Source organism: Myotis lucifugus, unplaced genomic scaffold (genome assembly GCF_000147115.1).
Source record: "Myotis lucifugus unplaced genomic scaffold, Myoluc2.0 scaffold_88, whole genome shotgun sequence".
NCBI lineage: Eukaryota > Metazoa > Chordata > Mammalia > Chiroptera > Vespertilionidae > Myotis > Myotis lucifugus.
In genome coordinates this window covers 1028008-1050894 of record NW_005871136.1, presented here as the reverse complement: position 1 = coordinate 1050894, position 22887 = coordinate 1028008, and the positions used below count along the sequence as shown (strand labels likewise).

Below are 22887 nucleotides of genomic sequence, written 5' to 3'. Positions count from 1 at the left end.
TGAAAACAAAGGGGGGAAGAGGAAGAGTAACATGACACTAATAAGGGATTCTGATGTTAAAAGATGGACAACGATGTGGAAAAAATAATGATAAATCGTGGCTTGACTTTTTTTTTATTCTTCATTCCTGTATTAAAGAGATACAGCCATATTGTCAACTGTATTAATTTCAGTGATGACGCAGTAGCTTGCTATTCTAATCCAAAGCTAGGGAGGATGAGGGTTAGCTATTAGTGTACAGTTTTACTATTGTTATATTTCAATATCACATTTTAAAACAACCAAAAGAACACTTAAATAGATATCCCATTTTATGATTCATATTTTTGTAGAAAGAAAGACCCACTACATCCACAAATATACCTACTAAAACACATCACGCCATGAGAAAAACAACATTAGAAAGTACATGAGCATTTTATTAATCATCCGAGAAGGGAATTTTTGAAAATACAGTGACAGCTTGCAGTACTTTCCTTTGAACATGTGCTGACTTTTGCTGTCTGTTGTACTCATTTGTCAGGTTTCTTAACATTCCTCTTAGTACCGTACCTTTATTTAGTTCTCCCAGAGGAATATCAGCAATTTCTGCGAGCAAGAGGAAAATTTTCTGTCAATTTTGCATAATGACCAAAACAGAGTGATTGAATCACTTAATTGAAGAGCTGTAGTTTGTAATGTGATGAATATTAGACCCTGTTCACTGTGAAAAGGAAACAGTGGGTGGGTGTTCATGCAGACAGTAAGAACAGAGAGCCAAGTCTTTTTTGTCTTTTGTTTGCTTTGTTTTTGGAAGCTCACACAATCTACAAGGGAATCCCCCAAACCTGTAATAGCCAAAGGGTGACAGAGGGGAGGGGGCAGGGAGAAAAAAAATATGTCATTAAAACAGGAGCACATAAAAGCCTTGCATATAGATTGAGTTTTATATCCCATAATAATAATTTTTATTAGCCCACAAAATTGCCACTGTTCTTGACCTGACCTGTTAGCATCACAGCAAAGCTCCAGTTGAAGAATGTGCAATTTCAGTTAAAGGATGCATGGTGTCAATGCATTGGCCAGATTTTCAAATGTGGCTAACTTTGGGGCTATCCTAAAAGTTCTCAGTTCTCAAGGCTATGAGTATGTACTTGTTTGATTGATTGGTAGGAAATGACCCAATGCAGTCTAAGGGATATGGATCAAGATCACAGCTTCAAGTCACCTACAACACTTAGATGGTCACCTTGCTCTTGGCCTATAAAGGAATTACTGTGTCATTTGGAAGATGCTGGTGCTGTTTCCTGACTCAGGATGCCTCTCAACTCTCCCTCAACATTGAATAGATAATACTTTCCATTATCTATTCCAGCTAGAGTAAAAAAGCTGGTAAAGCTACCCTTTCTTTTGCCAGTTTTCTGCTATTTTAATTTAATTTTTGTCTTTTAAAAAGTTTTAGAAATATTCCACACTATTTATTAATTGACCTGGAAAATCCTAGGAGGTCATATAACATTTTCTGAGAACATTTAAATAATCTGTTTTATTTTAATTTTAGAAATCATAATGAGGTCCATTTAGAGTTGCTCACCATCCAAGATTTATAGGGACAACCAAGAAGTTGAAATATTTGAGAGTGCAGTTTTCAGAATGTGTGCTTCAGGATATGAGAGTCTCCATTTTCCATCTTAAAAAATGATCAGTCTACTACTAAATGAAATTGACCCATGCATAGCCACTACCCCAGACTCGACCTCGAGCTCCTTGCTACTGCACCTACATGTTCCTCATCATATAGTCCTCTCTATTTGACTGTTTCAGTGTCTTTACAAAATGGTAGCTAATTTTACCTAAAGCTAGTGATATGAGAGCCCCACAAACTTTTATGATCTGAGAAATCATATACCATCACTCTGCTTTATTCTGAGCATTAAATGAGTCACTAAGCTTGGCCCACACTTGAAAAAAGGAGTATTAAAGAATTTGTAGGCATATTTTTGAATCCCCACATACCCCAAACTCAATTCCCCAGAAACCAACACTTTCAGTTCTTTCAGCTCTTTCTTCTAATTTCTACATTTGTATTTTAACTAATATGCTCACCATCTCTTTGTTGTAGAAATTAAAATTTATAACCTTTATACCACTGTCCACCCACCCACTTACCCCATCACACACACACAATTCCTCTTACTTCAGCTTCCCAACAAAGCTGTAACAGATTTTTGGTTAAATTGGTAATCAGTGTTTAGCCCTAACTGGTTTGGCTCAGTGGATAGAGCACCGGCCTGCGGACTGAAGGGTCCCAGGTTCGATTCCGGTCAAGGGCATGTATCTTGGTTGCGGGCACATCCCCAGTGGGGAGTGTGCAGGAGGCAGCTGAATTGATGTTTCTCTCTCATCGATGTTTCTAACTCTCTATTTCTCTCCCTTCCTCTCTGTAAAATATCAATAAAATACAAAAAATCAGTGTTTAAATTAGCATAATCATGTAACATTATTTACAACTAAGGCTCATGGTGTAATTTATTTCATTTCTTTTCTATTACAACTTATTGTTTTCCCTAGAGGTAATAATTATCATTTTTTAGCTGCTTAATATTCTATGAGCCCATCAGAAACTTATACACAAATTTTCTAAAAACACTCAATCTCTCAATAAGTTAAAACAATTCAGGTAATCTATCAATTTTCTTTTAATTAGAGTTGGATTTTAGCCCTTTCTCTGTCATTAGTTATGCAATCTTTTACAAACGGTGAAGAAACATTTTGACCCTCCATTTCTTCACCCATCAAATGAAGACAAAGGTCAATAAAGCAACCCTTCCTGATGCAGACTTCATCTAAGAATCAACTGAGAGGCCAATATAATTTAGAAAAATATATATACTTGAATTCTAAGATTCTGAAACTTCCTGTTCTGAGGTACAGGTCTAAAACAATTGGCTTTTTCCCTCCTAAATTCAACAGAGACAACTATAGCTGATGGAAGCAAGAACAACATAATGCCAATCAGATGGTTTTGCCCAAGGTAATGCAGGATGAGGCTCAAGGGACTTTCTTGACTAGTAAGCTCATTAACATTAATAGCAGCTGTGAGTTCATATCCAAATGGGGAAAATGCCTCATGGAGTAAAATATGCTAACCTACTTTATGGACTACTTATTCATACTTTCAGTATTCTAGGAATAAGACAAACTGAGAAAGCATTAAATGTAAAGATCACTTTCTTGTTAATTGAATTTCATTTCCCTATTCTCAACTTCATTTATAAGGGAGGGGAGAGGGATTAATGTAAAAATCTCCATTAAGTTTCATTATTTACAGGAGTATACATGGTATCAGAGGTCTATTAGGAATTTTTATAGTAAAATATTTCCTCTGGAATATAAATCTTAAAAAATAATTTTGTTTTACCCTAAGAAAAAAAATAGTCTCCTACATTTCTGTAAAAAAAAAATAATTCATCATTATTAAATTACCACATTACATGCACAATTAAACTTATTTATTAAACAAGGCATATGCCAACAACTTTACAATAATCCTCTAAACTGTAATAGCAGATTTTCAACTTTAATAACAACATCATGCAGCTAATACTCAAAGGACTAATTTTAAAAGTAAGGGCATTTGGTAATTGAAACTGAAATTATACAATTAAGCACTTGAGTAATTTAAACATGAACATAAGTGTCCTGGCTGTGCTGTTCTTGGCTTTTAGTCAAATTTACTAGTGCTGGTTAGACTTTGTCTCTCTAATTATTTCTGCACATATTAGATCTTGCTAAACAGAAATTGAGAATTATTTAAAGTTTTTTATTCCTATGAATTTTCTGCTTCAAAAATACATCACTATATTCTTCTAATTAAAGCTTCACACCGATAATTGGGAACAACCTTGTGACATTTATCAAAACTCCACAGAAATTCAAAAACAGATATTTTATTTGTATACCTATTCCCAAAGTAGGCATCAAAGAAAAAGTTTTAATAGAAGTAAAAAGTTATCCAGTGAGTATATTTGACTTTTAAGTGTTTTTAAATGATCACTGTTTCTTTCCACCCCATATTAGCCTTTGGAACATTCTAAAATACAATAGGCTCTCTCTTGTCAACGAATGTGACAGAAAAGCCTCTAACTTGGTAAAAATTATCTCTGTGATTTTTACTGTATGATCAAGGCTTTGGATATTATAAAATTACAGTGGGATTTAGAAATATTACTAAAGTAAACCATAAAAATTGCCAACTTTTTAAAGGTAGGGAACAGAAACAAGAAACACCGTAAATGTCCCAAAACAAGGCACAGGCTTTGAAACCAGAAGAAGCAGGCAGGCTGTCTCTGACCAATAGAAGGATTACATATAATGTAACTCAGCACCAAGGAAAGATGGCATCCACCATTAAGACCTCATTACCACAACGGAGTACAGAGGCTCAGAACTGGGGGAAAGGACACATTTCAAGTCAGGAAACTGCACAGTAAAGGGAGAAGGGGATAAAAGAGCAGGTAAGTTCCAGGATATGTTGATCATGCCTATTCCTTCTCCTATCATACCCAGATAGATGTTCAGGGTACAATAGGAGAGGCTGTAATAGGTGAAGCTGAACATGTAGGCATACTCCAGATGACAAAGAACCTTGGATTCAAGGCTAAGGCATTGGGATTTTTTTTTTCCTGGAAGCAATGGGGAGTCACTGTGGGGTGTTTTTAAAACAGAGAATAGGCATGATCAAATTTGCATTTCAAAAAGATCCTTCTGGCAGCAGGGTGAACATGTTATTGAGGTAGGCTAGAATGGAGGAAAGGAAGGACACTTGTTACAGTAGTCCAGAACAGCACTTTAACACATTGCAATAGTCCAGAATAGCATTTTGCTATATTACAGTATTCCAGTACAGCACTTGACCATGTTACAGTAGTAGGCTGTGAAGAATGAGCACCTGAACCAAGTCAGCAGCAGCTGAAAAAGAGAAGGGTCCCTGGACAGTGTTTCACAGTGGTTAGAGCGTCAGCCTACTGACTGAAGGGCCTCGGGTTCGATTCCTGGTCGAGGACATGTACCTGTGTTGCAGGCTCAATTCCCCAGATTACAGGTTCAATCCCCAGCCAGATTGGGGTGCATGTGAGAGACAACCAGTCACTGTGTCGATGTTTCTCTCTCTTCTCTCCCCCTCCTCCCTTCCACTGTCTAAATATCAATGAAAAAAAATATCCTCGGGAGAGGATTAACAAAAAAATATTTTAAAAGAGAAGGGACGAGGGAGAAAGGAAGATGGTGGCGTACGTAAACGCCTGTACTTGCCGCCTTCCACACTACATCAAAAATACAGAACAGCGTCGGCCTGCGGACTGAAGAGTCCCGGGTTAAATTCCAGTCAAGGGCATGTACCTTGGTTTCGGGCACGTCCCCAGTGGGGGGGGGGTGCAGGAGGCGGCTATCCGATGTTTCTCTCTCATCGATGTTTCTCTCTCATCGATGTTTCTAACTCTCTATCCCTCTCCCTTCCTCTCTGTAAAAAATCAATAAAATATATATTTTAAAGAAATAAAATACAGAACAATCATCATCCAGAACCACTAGAAAGCTGGCTGAATGGAAGTCCTACAACAAGAGAAGTAAAGAAGAAAGCACATTGAGACTGGTAGGAGGTGTGGAGGCACTAAACGAGCTGGTCTGGCACCCACATGTAGCTTTTCTAATTGGGAGGGAGACTGTCTCTGCAGAGGCCACCTAGAGGAGCAAGGAGTCCCAGTCCCACACCACAACCCCAGCCCAGGGTCCAAGAGCTGGGAAAAGAAGTCCCTACGGGCAGTAAGAACTACAGGCTGTAAAAACCAGTGCGGATTGGGATTCAGTGACACAGATGCTGCTAGAGACCCAGCTGTTCCTCTTAAAAGGCTGGCACCATGAACTTAACTTACAAGGTCCTGCTTCCTCTGAGCTCCAGCACCAGGATGAGGCTCTGGGGAACAAAGATACATACAAGGAGGAACTGGACTGTCTGGCATTGGGACAGGAACTCAGGGGTGGCTTTCTCCCAGATGGAGGTGCTCACAGGGATCATTTTTCCTATCCTGGGACCTCCAAGGTCGCACGGCTGAGTGGCAGGCATGTCTGTTTGCTCCGACCTGGTGATTTTCTAAGACCCCACCTCATCCAATTTACAACCCCACCCAAGCTGTGTGCAGCAGCTTTTGCATATGAATGGCCTGTCCTTGATCAGGCTAAAATCTCTCATACAAGCTGCAGCTGGGTCAGAGAGCCCCAAACCTATCAATAAAAGGCCCAAAACCTGGCACCAGCACCAGCCTGCCTTGCTTCATAGCTGGGCCTCATCTGGGCACTTCCAAACCCAATACAAAGAGGAGGAATCTGCAGATCTCTTTGTAGGTCCTGCTGGGTGGCCCAAGGCAGTGGCTGATTTTGCACCTCCCTGGAGACTCAAGAGCCAGTGTACCCAATGGTCAGTGTCAGACCATACCAGATTACAACTCTACAAATCCATAAACGACACACTCAAGGGGCAGATTCAGTGAGCACCAAAGCCCCACTGAAGCAAGTCCTGCTCCATAGGAGTGTCTTCTGCATAGCAGCTCTCCCACTGTAGTCACAGCTGGTCCTCACAGCCAATTAGCCTGGAGGTCAATTCCTCCCAGTGACACCAACAGCAATCAAGTCTCAACTACAAGACTGCGCTCACAGCCCACAAAGGGGTGCACCTAGAGCTCCTGGCTCAGGTGACTGGGGATGCTGAGCCACTGGGCCCTATATAGTCATGTCAGGCCCTTTCAGAAAAGAAGCCTTTTTGTTTAGAAGAACTGATGCCAGCCACCTGTATGAATATTCTATCTGTCAGAAAAATATGGCTAGTTTCAGATGACATGCTAGTGATCCTTTGGGGCCAGAACATGATACTGCAGGTTCTTGTTCTGGAAAAGCCAAGGGCCCAGGTCATCTGAACAACAGGCTAGACATGTCAAGTAATAGCACCACTGTGTGCTCGAGACCCAGCTCTTCATTGCATTCATTCAGTGAATATTTCTAATAGCTTATCATGTGACAAGCGCTGTGCTAGGTTCCGGGAAAACAATAGTGAGCAAAATAGATCCAATTCCTGCCACCATGGTACCTGCAGTTTAATTTCCACATCACACTTAAAATTCTGCCATTCATAAGCAAAAGCCTGCTTTTACAGGGTCCTCTATCTCTAACTCCATCTTCCATTAGAGGAAGGAATTTCTCAATAGCTCATTTCTTCCTAAGATCCACTCATTTAAATGAGTGGATCTTATTTAATAGTAATAGGCATTATTTTTATAAAAATGTTGATAATGATAGGCATTATTTTTGTAAAAAGGAGTTGATCCTATACCTGTTGTTTGTCATCTATATCTTTATTAGCTAAAAGATATATTTATATTAAGCCTAACACATCAAAGTTCAGAAAGAAGAGGAGACTGATTCTCATGGCTCAAAGTTTAGTAACAATGGGAACTAAGGGTCTTCCAGTCAAGTCCACTATTACCAGCACCAGGTAGAACAGATGGGAAGATGGACAAGTAAAGTTCAGATTCTGAAATGTCACATATTGGCATTAGGAAATCAGACAGAGAGAACAGAGGGAAATGAATGTAAGACACAGTATGAACTACAAGAGACTGAATTTACTCAAAGGATTTGAAAAACAAGCATGAGGACTGAACAGCCAAGAAGAGAGTGATACCAAAAAAAAAAATCTTACAAAACAGCTGTCGCTGCTCAAAATCAGAATCATTCTAAAGGTGGAGGCAAGTCAGGGCCTTTGGGTATATAAGGCAAAAAGAAGGGAAAAAGAGCCCTGGCTGGTGTGGCTCAATTGGCTGAGTATTGTCCCATGCACAAAAAGGTTGCCTATCCACAGTATTGGTTGTGCTGCCAATCAATGTTTCCCTCTTCCCCTCCCTTACTCTCTCTCTCTAAAAAAATAAAGCAATAAAGAAAAATTTTAAGAAGGGAAAAAAAAAAGAAAAAATCCTTTACCAAATTATGTCCTTGCACAATCATGAACAACCTCTTATAGGACAGGATCATTTAAGAGACCTTAAAAGGTTTATAGGTTGCTTTTTTAAAATACAAAATAGCTGCAGTTAGTCTTGTGGAGGAGTAAAGCAGAAATTCTTAAAATTTAGATTGCTTACTTTATTGAATAAGAGAATGTCAAGAAAAATGGCTGTGCTTTTTAGACACTGAATTTTAACATTTTCTAATCTTGCGTTTTGCAGTGAGATTGAGAGTCACATGGCAGAGCGGAGAAGGCCTCCAGCAGCCCTAAGGCTGTGGGTTGCCTCATCATTGCCCCAGCTACTATGCATAAGCAGTTTACACGTTATCTCATTTAATCCTAGCACAATACTAAAGATTGGCTCAACATACCACTGGGTAAGTACGTGACAAAAGACAGAATACGTAGCAATTCTATTTGTAATTGCTCTTCCACAGAGTTCAATCACTAGTTTGTTTCAAATACCCAGCACATGAGCAACACCCACTAAAAGTAGCTCATAAATACATGGAGTACCAGGATGTTACCTTAAAAAATTTTTTCTTTGGCTATATAAGCACCTTCAAATAATTTAGTTGGAATAAAAAAAAAGAATTGTCCAACCAAGAGGCATACAAACCACTCAAGTTTATTACCAAGCAAAACTGCAGAATCACATTCAGAGGCACATTAAGAAACTGAAGTCTTTTATGATTTCTATAAAATCCCTTCCATGATTAACATATGGCAACATTTTCTATATTGTACCTCTAAGGAAATTAACATCTAAAGGCTTGATCTAGCTGTATTTAGAGGGAAGAACAGAGAGTTAATTTATTTTAAGAATCCAGATCAAAATCCACACAATTAGACATTCACTTCTTTATTTAAAGGTCACTAAAATGCATACATCAGACATCTGCTACTTTCTTGTAAGGATGCTGAATTTTAAATCCAATAAGTCTAAATATAGCTTTAATATAATCTACAAATGACCTTACTAAGTCTTTCTACATCCCATAAAAGTATATTAATTGTATCATTTTACTTAAGTTCCCAACTTGCTGTGATGTATTAGCATATTAAAATTAACTCTGCACTCTCTAATCGTTTACCTCCTAAGCCAACTTACCAGGGTAAATTTGTGGTGTTACCTTCATATCATACTAGAATGTTTTGAAATATTATATATTTTTAAATCTTTCACTAAGATCAGTGAATAATTAATTAACCTTTTCTAAATTCTAATAAAATCATGAGAAAATTAAAGGAATTACCAGATTGTGAGAACAGATAAGACAATGTGGCATTTCATCATAAAGTAAGACTATTTGAAGCCATTCACATTATTTTTAACAGAAAGAAAACACTCTTAAGGAATGTTTTCTATGGACTGATCCATATAGCCAAATTAAAGCATACAACTTTGAAATTATACACTGGATTTTAGTTTCCCTAGCAACCAAATTCAACTAACTGAAGTGGAATACGTTTTTCAATGGCAAAACAATAATTTCTTCACAAATCAGGAAGAAAAAATAAAGTTGGTAAAATTTAAATGCAAACATTTTCCTCACAATTCACCCAACTTTATTCTATCAAATCCAGTTTAACTGTATATTACTGTCATTGCTTCCAAATACTCTATTTTAACTTTATCAAAGTTTATAAATCATTTAGCAAAACAAGTAAGACTTTTGGGCACATATTTAGATACAAAAGTTTTCCTAACTTCGTTTTCTTTTTATCTTTATTTGTTTTCCTACCTTACCCCTCCCAAATATCTCCTGCTCCCATCTCCTGATTTCTGAATTGATTTTCGTCTTATTCTGGAATGGGCTTTAGCAATAAGGCAAGAAATCATGGAATTCATTAATTAATTAATTAAGGGAAGGACAAGAAGGAGGGAAGAGAAAGAGATAAGACTATCCACAATATTTTTGGCAAGCCCTGGAATAATCCCCTTTAGGTAGTATCCTATGATCTTACTGGAAAAATCAGGAAAATATATCACCTAATGAATTAATATATTTAGATCCACTGTCAACAAAATGGCAATTTCATACTCACAGGATGTCCAAGTATCTTACAAAGTAACTAGAGAATTAACCGGTACGTTTTTCAAATTAATTCCACTTTGGGTTAAGCAGTGTTGCAGTTTATCTCTGGTTCAAGCCAGTAAGCAATTCTGATTTAGGACAAAAATATCAAGAAGCTTTGTTTCAATTTAGTTCAGGTTCAGGTTCAATACAATAACAACTGCAGTTCAGTTCTGGGAATGTGGAAACATGTTTACTAGTTTCTGATTCACATTCCCTTGGCTTCCTGGTTGTAATTTAAATTAAAGAACAGGTATTTGGGCAACACTTTTAAAGCCCTTATTATGTTTCAGGGACTGTCATAATCCAGTGAGGAGACAGTCAAGTGAACAGGTGTAGTGATATGGAGAAAACTGCTGTATCCTAAGAGCTACAGTAGACTTTCTCAAGAGGACATCACCTTGGTTTGAAAAATGCTTTAATGAGTTCTTAAGGTTATAGGTCCACCAAAGAGTACCCTAAAATAACCACAAATCGTCACTAAGACTCCTTCTAAAGTCAATGGATCTTGTTTCCCCTCTACTGGCTTGAGCACCACTACGCAGTTGGAAGACTAAATGGAGCAAGCTGAATGGTTCTGCATAACAGAACAGCAAGCAAGGGTCCCAAGGGTGCAGACAGATGTGCAAGGGAGAAGACACAACTGGCCCAGGGCCACAACACACAACTCCAGGGAGCAGCACATGTATTCTATGTGAATGGCATTGTATACATGGAAGAGCCAGAGGGCGTGGGCAATACCGGGCAGTAAAGAATCCCAAGTGGCCAAGAAGAAATTTGAGGTGAGAGCAGAAATGTCTAGAAGGGATTTCTATAGCTATTTGCCTTGGAATATGATATAAACCCTTCTTCCACTTCCCCTCCAAAATCAACTTTTAAGACTTTTAAAGTGAACTTGAATTTCTACTATTGGTTTTTGTTTCTGTGTAATAGGTAAATGGTGGTGGTTATCATTTGGGGTTCTGTCCTGATGATTTGTGAACCCAAAGCATTGCTGAACCTGGTATCCTCGTGGGCCCAGAACATACACTGATTGTGATGATACTGGACCCAAAGGATAGGAGAAAAGTTGAAATGTGAGTTACACAAAGTTATAATTTTAAAAGTAATAAAAGCTAAAACAGAAAAGGAAGTATCTGCTTTGCCTCAGGGAAACAGAAGCATCACAGAGAAGTGACTTTTGAACTGAGTCTTGAAGGATGAATAGCAGTTATCCAAGAAAAGAAAAATGAGGAAAGACATTAATTCAGCAGAAACAACAAAGTGAACAAAGAGAGGGCATTTAGAGATCGCCCAGGAGCCAAATATAGCTGGAGGAGAAGGGCATTACTGTTCCATCCCATGCCATCAGCAGGTTTGTTCTGTGAGATGATTAATGAAACCTGTCTGCTATTTACATGTTTGTGAGAATAGGTGTCTCCATCTAGCTACTACCCCACGTTTTTTTTTTATTATTTTTTAATCCTCACCTGAGGGTATGTTTTTATTGATTTGAGAGAGAGATAGAGATAGAGGTAGAGATAGAGAGAGAAACATTGATGGAACAGAGAAACATCAATTGGTTGCCTCCCATATGCACCCCAAGGTAGAGGTAGAGGTAGAGGTAGAGGTAGAGAGAGAAACATTGATGGAACAGAGAAACATCAATTGGTTGCCTCCCATATGCACCCCAACTGGGGATTAAACCTGCAACCTCGGTATGTGACCTGACCAGGAATTGAAGCTCCAACCATCTGAGCCACCCAGTCAGGGCCCCACCTACTTCCTTTAACAAAACTTCTTGAAAAATACTTGCCATCACTCTGTAGTGGATTGTGTTGTTTATCCTCAATGTGCCTTTCCCTCCCATTCATGCAGGGCTCTCTCGAGGATGGCGTATAGTTCTCCATCCCATTGACTTTGGGATTGGTCATGTAACCTCTTTTAAACAATGGAATGTGGACCAAAGGGACAATGTGCCAGTTGCCAGCTGAGGCCTTAAGAGGCATCCTGTGTTTCTGACCCACTTAGTCACCGGTCCCAGAATAAGGAGACACATTTATATGGGCTGAATTTTGTCCCCAAAAATTCATATATTGAAGTCCTAACCCCAAGTACCTCAAAACATGTCTGTATTTGAAGACAGATTTTTAAAGATATAATTAAGTTAAAATGAGGCCCTTAGGCCAAACTCTAATCTGACTGTTCTCCTTATAAGAAGAGGAAATATGACCCTGGCTGGAGTTGCTAAGTGGTTAGAGCAGTGGTTCTCAACCTTCTGGCCCTTTAAATATAGTTCCTCATGTTGTGACCCAACCATAAAATTATTTTCGTTGCTACTTCATAACTGTAATGTTGCTACTGTTATGAATCATAATGTAAATATCTGATAGGCGACCCCTGTGAAAGGGTCGTTCGATCGCCAAAGGGGTCGTGACCCACAGGTTGAGAACCGCTGGGTTAGAGCATCAGCCGAGGGTCTCGGCTTTGAGTCCAGTCAAGAGCACGTGCCTGGGTTGCAGGTTTGATCCCCACCCCCAGTCAGAGTGTGTGTGGGAGGCAACCAACCGAAGTGTCTCTCTCGAGTCAATGTTTCTCTCTCTCTCCCTCTTCCCCCTCTTCTACTCTCTCTAAAAATTAATGGAAAAAATATCCTCAATCCTCCAGTGAGGATTTTAAAAAAAGAAAAGGAAATTCGGGCACACAAAGAGATACCAGGCATGCTCACACACAGAGGAAAGGACACAATGAGAACACAGGGACATGCAGCCATCTGCAAGCCAAGGAAAGAGATCATGAAAGAAACCAAACTTTCTGACACCTTGATCTTGAACTACTGACTTCAGAACTGTGAGAAAATTAATTTCTGTTGTTTAGGTCACCTCGTCCACAGTATTTACTTATGACGGTCATAGCAAGTTAATACACACATGGATCAGACATAACCCATCTTGTAGCATGAAGCAGAACCAAACCACAGATACAGAGCAAGAAATAGTGTTTATAACTGTAAACCACTTACATCTTGGGGTTGCTTGTTATGCATTATTATCTCAGCAAAAACTGACCAACACACTTTCATTTCACAATTCATAGCAGTTTAGCTTCTGAAGTTGCTATTGCTAAAGAACATCATGTGCTGTTGGTTTGAAATAGTTAATCATAAAAGAAATAAAGTAAAATAGAAAAACATCACAATCTAAATACCAATAGAGACAAATTCTTAGTCATTACTTATCCTGATTTTTCTTCTTCTTGCCCTTGGAGGCCATTTGTTATAATCAGTAAGATTATAAGATTTAGCCCTGGCCAGTGTGGCTCAGTTGGTTGGAGTGTCATCTGTGTTATCCCACACACCAAAAGATCACAGGTTTGATTCCTGGTCAGGGCATATACCCAGGTTGCAGGTTGGATCTCAGGAGGCAACCAATCGATGTTTCTCTGTCACGTCAGTGTTTCTCTCCCCTCCGCCCCCCCCTTTCTCTTCCTCTGTCTCTAAAATCAATTTTTTAAAAAAATTCTAAGATTTAGAAACGGATTTTCTAGGTTCAAATTCTTCTGCTTTATCATTTACTACCTTTGCAACCTTGGGAAAATTACTTAATTTCTCTGTATCTCAATTTTCCCATCTGTAAAGTGAGAATATAATAATGTCTACCAAAAGTTGTTGAAAAAATTAAGTGAATAAATAAAAGAGCATGGAGCAATGTCTGACACACAGTATGTTTACAAGTCTGTTCACTATCAGTATTAATTATCTGACTACACTGAGTATGATCTCCTGGCTCATGTTCATCTGTCCCAAACCTTTTCTCTTTTCATTCTGAACAATCTTGTCCATTCCCATGACTTCTGCTATATCTACTCAAAACTATACCTTTATTTAATACCTCTTTCTAAATTCCAAAGCCATACTTTCTACTGCCTACTGGACATCTCCAAGCTTTACCTCAGAGATTCCTTGGGAAGCCCTACATTGGTTTGATGACATCAGAGAGACTAGCATGCCCTAGAACAGTGGTTCTCAACCTTCCTAATGCCGCGACCCTTTAATACAGTTCCTCATGTTGTGGTGACCCCCAATTTCATTGTTACAAATTGAACATAATTAATGCATAGTGATTAATCACAAAAACAATATGTAATTATATATGTGTTTTCCGATGGTCTTAGGCGACCCCTGTGAAAGGGTCGTTCGACCCCCAAAGGGGTCGCGACCCACAGGTTGAGAACCGCTGCCCTAGAGATAAATGAGACAGAATTGCATCCAAATAAATATATTCAGGTTTCCCACAGCTTCATAAAGATAATGTGTCTTAATGAGAACCCAAAGACATTCTAAAGTCACAAGAGGTAATATTAATAATAATAACAACAACAACATTTATTGAGATCCTTTCTATGCAAGTTCTTTCCTAAACATGTTATACATATTAATTGGTTCATTTAATCTTTATAGAAACTTCATGCAGTAGGTGCTACTATTATCCCTATTTGATAAATAAGGAAACCAAGGCACAGAAGCTTATACAACATGTCATACAGCTGAAAGTAGTTTCATGTGGAACCAGGGTCTACCATCTTAACCACTATATTTCACTTTCTCTCAGAAATGCAACCTGAATAATTTCTCAGATACTAAAACAATTATTATATATGACTAACATTTGGGGGTCCAAGCACACTCTCAAGTGAAGTGCTTTACACACATTAATTTGTTTCATCCCGCTCACATTGATGCCTCTCTCTCTCTCTCTCTCTCTCTCTCTCTCATTCTCTTTCCCCCAACCAGCCCCCCCTCTCTTCCACTCTCTCTAAAAATCAATGGGGAAAAAAATATCCTTGAGTGAGGATTAATAACAACAACCAAAAAAAAGATCATATCTTTGCTTTCAAGAAACAACACCACATATAACCCTCAGAAGGAGGATGGAAATGGGGCATCCAAGGTAAAGGCAATAAGTTGCACAAACCTTTTCCTGCCCAGGAGCAATGCCCTTCCTTGCCAAAAATGCCTCTTAAATAAATGCACCAGTCCCACATGTGACCTGACCCCAAGTAACAGTCTCTTTCTACACTCCCTTGCACAAATGACGATAAAAACGTTGTGCCCATCAACCAGCACGTTTAATTCAGGAGCAGCACTTAAATCTGCCTCTCATTTTCCTACCACTTCCCTGAAATTCCAGAGGACGGGGTTACTGTTAAACAGCAACAAGCATTATTCTCACAGCAGTGCACATTAATAATAATTCAGTGCGGTGTCATGGAAGCCTGTAGGCTCTTAGCTGAATTTATTTGAAAAATAAAGTTTGTGTTTTTTTCCCCTGAAGATCTTTACTTAAATCAGCATGGAACTCTTGTAAAGATAACCGCCAATAAGTCACAACTACCCAAGGAGCAGTCTTGTTATTTTTTTAATTCACTGCTCACCAAGACAACATAATAAACACACCTTTAGAGGCTCATACATGCCCAACTATTGAAAATGTCATGGTTTCTCCTTCATGGTGCTTCCAGGAATAAACTTCATTTTTTTTTAATTCTCTGAAATTCTAGTAAAACACCAATTTTCAAATGCAAGCTACTATGAATAATTTTGTGATAAGTTAGCAACACAAGCTTTGTTTCATCATCCACTAATAATTAAGCTCCTTTTTTATTTAAAAAAAAATAGCAAACCATCAAGCCAGTATAGTTTCAACATCTGTTTTTTCAATTTTTGTTCAGAGTTCTCTTAGATGTTCCTGTATCCCTTCATAAATGACTAATAGGAAAGATACAACACTAATAGGAAACACAACTTCATGCAACTTCGTTGACAGTTGGTTTCAGTTAACAGCTGGTCTTTAAACTACCCAACATAAAAGCATACATTTTAGGGGGAAAAACTGACCCCAAAACTGCTTCATAAAATGAAGTATTTCATTTTTCAAAGCCTTAGGATTATTTGAGAAGCTATAGTACTTAAAAGTCCCTAGAGTTGTTGTTTTTTAAAGAAAGTTAAAAATTTCCACCTTTAAATATCAGAGACTAGAGATTTTACAATTCAATAAGTGTCAGAAATAAACTGCAATTCCCTTCAAAGCCATATAAAAAAGTAAGCCTCTGTAAAAAGTTTTCCCTTCCAACAGTGAAGTAAGGGCCTAAAATCAGAGCAAACAATTATGATGGTCTTTCTGCAATGGTGCTCAGACATCCAAATTATCCAAAGCTTCCATATGCTCAGGTTGGTAACTATGCTTTCTCTGCTACCCAACAGCTGCCCCCTTTTGGTTAAAGAAATACTACAAGAAGCACACCATGAATCAGCGTGTTCAATTTCCAACCATCCTCCAGGCAGATGCGGTCCCTTCCAAAGTCCACAGACTACAGAAAGTACCGAAGAGATGTGACATCTTTACTAAAATAATTGCTTTTCTTCCTTCTCCATCCCATATCCTCTAGACTAGCGATTTTCAACCATTTTAGGTTGAAATAATCAGGGGCACTGACCTCTTTTTTCTTTAGAATGTCAAATTAAAAATGACAATAGCCAACACAACAATAGCTGTTGGTGTGAATAAATCAAAATTACACTTATTTTTTGTCAGATCAGCAAAAAATATATTTTTTGGTGTGCCACAGAACTTTAGTAACTAGTTTATGTGTGTCATGAGATTTTTTAACAAGTTGAAAATCACTGTTCTAGACCAATGAATTTGTTTGTGGGGTGTGGGGGTGGGGGGGTAACTTGGCTCCAAGAAAATGTTAGGTGGATTCAGGAATGTCTAATGGTCTAATGATCAGTGTCTCTCGGAAATAAAAGACCATCTCTCACTGGAAGCTTCTTGTTGGGCTCATCTCCTTCTATGAAACTGCTAGGTTCTCACATACCAGGGTTGGGTTTGCTTTCTCCCCAACAGGGATAATGTGCTTTTGAACACTTCCGCCAAATTACTGACAGAAGGACTTATTTCCTCTTCCTGAGAAAACAAACTGATAGTGACAGAAGCAAGAAAATAACTTTAGCCACTAAGTTACACATTACAAAGAATGGATGGATAATGAAACTCCCACATAATAACATTCCAAATACCTTTGCAGCTAAGAGTTTGTAAGAATGGCCAAAAAGTCACAAAAGTACCTCACCTGGATGTTTTTCCTGGATTTTTCATGGCCTCTGCCTTACTGTCTTTGGAACATATTATTTTTCATTAACACACCAATAAGGAGCATAGTTAATGATTGTATAATTGGGAAATGTCAAGAGATTTTACTTGAGTGTCCTTGTCTTTCACAGACTAAATTAACTACATAACTTGCTCCATTAAGAATAACATTCACAATTTAACATTTGTGTTCATTTTTCCATATGTATAAACACTACCACTCTCTCTGATTCCAAGTCATTACTGAGTCCCAGTAATCTTTATGCCCAACACATTGTCATGCATAGGTGAGTGCTTTAATAAATACTACTGGATAATAGTTTACTTGATTATAGAATATTCCAAAATGTTCCATTTTTTAAGTCTCCCCAACAGACAAAAACTGTTGTAGCCTTTATATCCTGCTTAGCTCAAAGTCTGACAAATTCCTTTCAAAAAACCCCAAATGTATAATCAATGCTCAGAGACATATGTAAAAGTGTCTCTACATATCATACCTGCCTGCCTGCCTAAAACACAAAATCAAATACAAAATGAATTGAAAAAACATGTACTGGAAGTGGTTTAGCTTCTCAGTATCAAAATTCAGATGAAGCATTCTTTGATACAAGAAAACTGTGATTCAAAATCCAAATTTTTATGCTCTTTATTAAACAAGCAAAATCTACATTATTTAACATTCCCTCCTACCTTCTCTGAAACAAAAGAAAGCACACAACATATAGTATTGCTCAAAGTAAACTGTAAATTAATACTATAAATATGTTGGCGGCTAACTATTGTGTGTTGAAGATAAACACACAGCACTGTTCACAGCCAGGTGTTCCAGGTGTGCCATCAATGTTTTCACGTTAACAATTTATCATTAAGTGTGGATGAGGTGGTGCCAAGTTGCCACCAGAGAAACCTGGTGTGCCCAAGTTTAGAGGACAGGGAACAGAGAATGTGTCTTGGTTATAGAACAAAAGAATTCGTTTTATCACTTGCCTTTACCGCTGGAGAAAATGGCTCCTGGTGTGCTGAACTCCATGATAAATGTGCCCCCTCTAGTTCTTTATTGCCTCTGTAAATCACAGGACTGACAGCAGTTAATAAGAAAAGCTTTTGAGTGGTTTTGAAGTTTTGCTTTGTACAAATAAAGTCTCATATTAAAGATTTTGCTAGTCCTCGAGGTGTAGAAAAAGCAGCACACATAGAACTTCCCTACCTTTAACTGTTTGTCTCCTTTTTTTAATTTTTGAAACAAAAAGAAAGAAAACCTTTCAGACATGCACATTGGAAAAATAAAAAACAGATCATAATTTATATGGCTTCATATACTCACAGAGTTCCTGGTGCTACTGAAATTATAATTGCTCTAGTTTTTATAAGCTGGATATTCAGATAAATACCAGAAAGATATGTGGTGGAAAGAAGGTTGTTACAGAAGCTTTATTATTACATTTCTGACCATAATTGTATGCTTTACTTCTTTTAGCCAACGCAAATTTTGGTTCAGTGTGGAGAAAGAGAACTCTAAATTCTACTGGATCGATCAGCTGCCAGGTCAATCATAGGTCCTGGGATCCTCAATTCTGAAATCAGATTTCAGAATATAATTGACGGTAAAAGGAATAACAAAGCTACCTCACCAAGTAGCCTTTTTCTCCAAGGAGTTCAAAATACTTCAATACAACAGATTTATAAAATCTTAGAGGGCAGGTTTTATTATTTGTACTTTCTTGCAGAGGAAGCCAAGGCACAAAAAGCAAGATAGGTCTTTTCCTGATTACTGCTGAGTTCTCCAGAGAGCCAAAAAACAGGACTAGCTAGAGTCAGTATTCTTCTTATAAGAACTCACATTTTACAGTCCACAAGATAAGAACTTTGAATGCATTTTCTTCTGACCAGATCTCACAGCAAAATAGAAAAGGGTTATTAATCCACATAAATTGTCTGAATAACTCTCTGTACACCAGAAACTTGCCAGTTTACAATCTTGGGTTCGACTCCACTTTACCCCACACAGTAAGAGCAAATAACAATTGGACTTTTATATTACCAACTTGCAGCAGTTTGCAGCTTGGTAGACATAAAGTTAAAGGGACTAGACAATAGCTAATTTTAATGAAGGTTTTTAGGACATTCTGATTAAGTGCACATTTCATGGGAGTGCATATCCAGGACCTAACTTTACCATTAGGATTTCATTAAATGACTGAAACAAATTAGAACTAATGTTCCAGTGGTTTCGTTTCCTTTCTATGGTTTGCTTTATCCTAGTCTAACTCTTGCCAATTCTTTCCAAAGTAGATTTTCTTAACCCATCGTCCCAAGTGAATAAGAATGAACAAGAATCCCTATTCTTCCAGGCCTCTCTGTTGAGATTTCCAAACTGCACTGGTTGCCCTGAGAGTCATCTGCGGAAGTCGGCATAGCAGCGCTGTAGTAACTCAGACTTGTTTATCAGTTCTTGCACCACTGGAGGTAGGACAGATGTGTAGTTACCTCTCCATTGCCATCTCCATACTCCCAGAAATTATTCCATGAAGCCCAGAACTCCTGTGGAATACTGAGGTGTTCCCATGGAAGAAAAACCCAGGTTCTGTATGGATTATCAGGATGAATTTCCTTAAATCTCTGCTTGAATTCATCGGTAGAAATCTGGCCCAGGACAGATAAAGGACTCATGCCGAGGAAGTCAGATGTATCCAAATGTCACATAGCTGTGGTCAAGTGAAAGTATCCAAGAGAGCATCCCTGTAGTTTGATAACACACTTGACATTTAAGAGACTGATGAGATAGAATGGCACTGTGATCCATGGGTCGTAACCAGATTTCCTGGGGTTTAGAACAGTAAGACCAATCCAGGCTGCTTCAGAAGGCAGTGGACCACAGTCCAAAGGACCAGAGACTCCAGTGTTAAACAAACACAAAAACAAAACAAAACACAGAGCTGGTGCAAATCCAAGTTCAGCCACTTTTTAGCTTTGTGACCTTGAAAATAACCTAACATATGGGAGTCCCTTTAAATCTATTCATAGGATTGGTACATAAGATTTAAAGGGACTTACACCGTGTCCCACAGAAAAGGCACCCAGTAAAGAAAGCACTCACTAACTTATTCCACAAATACGTGCTGGTAAGACTGCTTTATGTATGTTATTTCATTCAATCCCCATGGTAATTGTATGATTGGCTCTTATGTAAAAGAGAGGTATAGTCGGGGGGTCATTTTAAAAGAGATCCCAATCCAAAGGGGTCAGCGTACCTCAGTAAAAATACACTGGAGATGGACCCTGGAATGCAGTCAGAGGAGAGGCATGTGGCCTGTAATCTGCCAGTCCCAGACTGGGAGCCCAGGAGAGTGCGTCTCAATAGTCAGAGCTAAGCATCTGCCAATCCTGAGAACACCAACAGCAAGCACATCAGGACTGCCAAGGAAGACTTCCTGCCCTTTGTCCCTCCTCCTTACTTCTCCCAGCCTCTACCCTGGTGTGGGAAGGATGGGGAAGAGAAGCAGCAGAAAGGGAAATAAAGAAGTCAACTCTTCCCTACTCCTACTATGGACTTCTCAACTTGAAACAATACCAAACTGAACAAGAAGAGTGATTTGAACTTAAATAAAGTTTGGGTTAGTAATTTTAATTTCTGAAATTAGACTGTTTTTATTACTAGATGTAACCAGAGTATATTTCTTTAATCCAAGAGTGTCTGGAAAAGCTAAGGGGATGCATCTAAGATTTCATCCAGATGCAAAGAACTGGCCCAAAGAGTGGGACTGACAGGGAGTGGAAGAACATTGCTTATATCCTACAGAGTTCCACTTTTCATCATACCATTGTCTTGAATATAAAATTAATTCACCTCTAAGTCAAATGAAACCAGAATATGAAAATGGGGGGGAAAAGAGCATGGCCATCAGCCAAATTTTTTTTTAAAAAGTAATTCTGAAAATACTTGTTGTTAAATTTAAAGATAAGTATCCCATGCTGATATGGAAGTCTACATGCATGAAAAATCTGTATGAGTCTCCACAGCCAAATACATAACTCCTATAATGCACTGGAATTCATTTAGTCATTCATTATGGATATATTGAGCAAGAAAAGTAAGGCCTATAAAATTCAAAGTGAAGAAGCAGCTATAATTTGAATAAATCAGACTATTTCCTATTTCATATTATATTGACGGTCATTTAGCCAAAAATATAACTTCCTCTCCACAAAAAAAAAAGCTTTCCACATAATTTGAATTCACTAGACAAACATCAACCCATTCCTTTACTTCATCTAGCATGGATCTAACCGAAGATAAAAATAAGGGGGTTGTTGGTCTTAAGAGATTCAGGTTTTTGTGTGCTTTCCAACTAAGTATAAGAATATTAAAAAACTGGAAGTATTGGTAGGATGGAAAGGAGCAGTTAGGGAGGAACACACTAGGGCTACAGTAATATTGGTAATATTCTGTATCTCAGTTGAAAAGTGAATACATTTTATTTATTTCATTGTTCTTTAGACATCACATACACATAATGTATATTAAACATTTTAAAATTTTCAAAAGCTTTTATATTATAGAGACAGTAAAAAGATCAGTGATTGCCAGGGGTTGAGAGGAATAGAGGAATGAAGCAGCAGAACACAGAGAATTTTTAATGCAGTTAAGTTATTCTATTTGATACTATAACGGTGGATATATGTTATTATACATATGTCAAAACCCATAGAATATATAACACTAAGTAAGCACTAATGTAAACTGTGGACTTTGGGTGATAATGGCATGTCAATGTTAAGTTCATCAACTGTAACAAATGTACCACTCTGATGCAGGATGTTGATAGTGGGGAGGCTGTGCACGTGTGGGATCAGGGCATATGGGAACACTCTGTACTTCCCGCTTAATTTTGCTGTGAACCTAAAACTTCTCTAACAATTAAAGCCTATGTAAATAACAAAAAGCTTTTGTACTGTATTGTTAGTCTCTCTACTTCTGAATGCTCAACTCCAGCTGTTCAAAATCTATTTTAAGTGACACCTCCATAAGGCCTGCCATGGCACCTCCTCTTCCCACAAAAAAACCCATTACTCCTCTCTATGCTGCCACAGGTACTGACCTTTATTCCAACCCTTCCATGAAACATGTATTGCACGTGTCCATCTACCACCCTTCCCTCACCGAGGGAAAGGTAGACATCATGTTAGTGTTCTTTATATTTTAAACACCTGCAAGAGTGTATTGTATATAACAGATACTCAATATAGCTTAATTTCATATTATAACTTTACATAATTTACAAAATAATATAATCAATGTTACTACTGAATGCTTTTCAGCCTCAAATTAATATATTAATTGTACAAAAATGCTTCCAGCATTCCCGACTTATTTGAAAAGACATCTATCAGCATTTAACTAGTTTTCTTTTCTCGCTGGTGAATAATTGCCACAACTGTAGATATAAACTCATTTCTACGAATGAAAAGAGCTTTATCTAAGATCACTTAATAGACCTATGCATAATTATCTATTTCCTCTGAAGCTAACATTTGCTAAAAGAAAAGGAAAGATTCTATTAATGATCAAAACACTTGACTTTCTGGACCTATTTCATTTAATGGGGAAAACTCAGTCTCTGTTCTTGGTCTACTGCCAGGTGGTCTT

General features: G+C 38.1%; 1 long non-coding RNA gene across 1 annotated transcript in view; it reads right to left on the bottom strand.

Annotated features, from left to right (window-relative positions):
• Positions 1-398: 398 nt before the first annotated feature.
• LOC111826524 overlaps positions 399-22887 on the bottom strand; it is a 33024-nt gene continuing 10535 nt past the window's right edge. Inside the window, exon 2 of the long non-coding RNA XR_002829863.1 lies at positions 399-827. This is a non-coding gene — a long non-coding RNA (uncharacterized LOC111826524). The remainder of the gene's footprint in view (positions 828-22887) is intronic.